The 1,880-nt window shown below is 40.9% G+C and overlaps 1 protein-coding gene across 1 annotated transcript in view; it reads left to right on the plus strand.

The window, feature by feature from the left end:
• The window catches only part of LOC104966523 (cugbp, Elav-like family member 2), a 334,875-nt gene that overhangs the window by 87,793 nt on the left and 245,202 nt on the right, over positions 1-1,880 (plus strand). The window lies entirely within an intron of this gene.

Consider the following 1,880-nt stretch of genomic DNA (forward strand, 5'->3'; position numbering starts at 1 on the left):
GTGTTTACTTCCTATCTGTCTTCTTCTTCTACTGTTCCCATTAGCGTTTACTTCCTGTTTGTCTTCTTCTGCTGTTCCTGTTAGTGTTTACTTCCTGTCTGTCTTCTTCTGCTGGGTTATGGCTAGAAAGGAGCCGTCTTGTGTAAAACTCGTGAGAGTTTGCAAGTCACGTGGCTGAATGTTTACGTTTGGCAGGCAGCCTTTCAGTTACGATCGTTAACTAACATCAGTGGGCCACAGCAAATGATGGTGAGAAGCTAAACTATCTATTAATGATGTCAATGACAGGGAGTGTGATTGTTGAAATAGGGTTTTAGCGGTCTTGCTGTTCAAAGAAGAATCTCAACACTGTAGATCACCACGGTATGGTTTATTTTTTATTCACAGGCAGGCAAGTCAACGTTGTCGCAGTAAAAGTCCCAAGATAGCTCCTGGTGCAATAAAATGTTCCCTTTCAGTGTTTCACTATTATGTCTGATGTTTCTCTATTAATATTGCTGCTGCATTAATGTGTATGTTGCATCATGTTACTGCTGTAGATGTGTTCTGAGACTGCCAAGGCACACGNATGTGTATGTTGCATGTTACTGCTGTAGATGTGTTTCCGAGCCGCTCCGATTACAACGAGAGTTACAACGAGAATGCAACGTCATATTTACACAAGACGGATCCTTTCTAGCCATAACCCTTCTGCTGTCCCATTAGTGTTTACTTCCTGTCTGTCTTCTTCTGCTGTTCCCTTCAGTGTTTACTTCCTGTCTGTCTTCTTCTGTTGTTCCCTTTAGTGTTTACTTCCTGTCTGTCTTCTTCTGTTGTTCCCTTTAGTGTTTAGTCTTCTTCATTTATTTTATTACACATTTCCCAATAGTTATTGTGGTTTGATGACCCTAATTACCTTTAAGCTTATGTTGTGCATTCATTTTCACATTAACTTATTTTAGTGCTAAATTACTCCTTAATCTTGCTTTAGGACCTGCATCCACCACTTTATTATTTAGTGAAAAATAATCAGTGTAATAAGGTGGGTCTTCTGGGAATAAGTCTGAAAACACATTTGTGAGTTGTAACAGAAGCCTTACAAAACATTTACTTATAAATGTGACCTCTCTGTGTAGAGTTCACATCTTATTAAAATTTCAATCATATTTAATGGTAATTAATGCTAATATAGTATTTAATGGAACAAATACTACAGGCAGAGGTTCTAATTAAACACTGCAGGCCCTGTGTGTGTGTGTGTGTGTGTGTGTGTGTGTGTGTGTGTGTGTGTGTGCGTGCGTGCGTGCGTGCGTGCGTGGCCTAGCATTACTATACTTGTCAAGTATAGTAATGCTAGGCCACGCACGCACGCACGCACGCACGCACACACACACACACACACACACACACACACACACACACACACACACAGGGCCTGNATTTAGGTCCCCACAAGTATAGTAATGCTAGGCCACGCACGCACGTACGCACGCACGCACACGCACACGCACACACACAGGGCCTGCAGTGTTTAATTAGAACCTCTGCCTGTAGTATTTGTTCCATTAAATACTATATTAGCATTAATTACCATTAAATATGATTGGAATTTTCATAAGATGTGAACTCTACACAGAGAGGTCACATTTATAAGTAAATGTTTTGTAAGGCTTCTGTTACAACTCACAAATGTGTNTTTACACAGTCACGTGTGGGGACTCGCCACCCTTATGGGGACAAATTGGAGGTCCCCATAAGGGGAATCATTAATTTTAGGGTAAAGACTTGGTTAGGTTTAGGATTAGGATTAAGGTTAGGATAAGTCTCCAGGAAATGCATGTAAATCAATGTAATGTCCCCTGAAGTGATGTATACGTGTGTGTGTGTGTGTGTGTGTGCGT

Source organism: Notothenia coriiceps, unplaced genomic scaffold (assembly GCF_000735185.1).
Source record: "Notothenia coriiceps isolate Sejong01 unplaced genomic scaffold, NC01 NC01_scaffold00037246, whole genome shotgun sequence".
Lineage (NCBI taxonomy): Eukaryota > Metazoa > Chordata > Actinopteri > Perciformes > Nototheniidae > Notothenia > Notothenia coriiceps.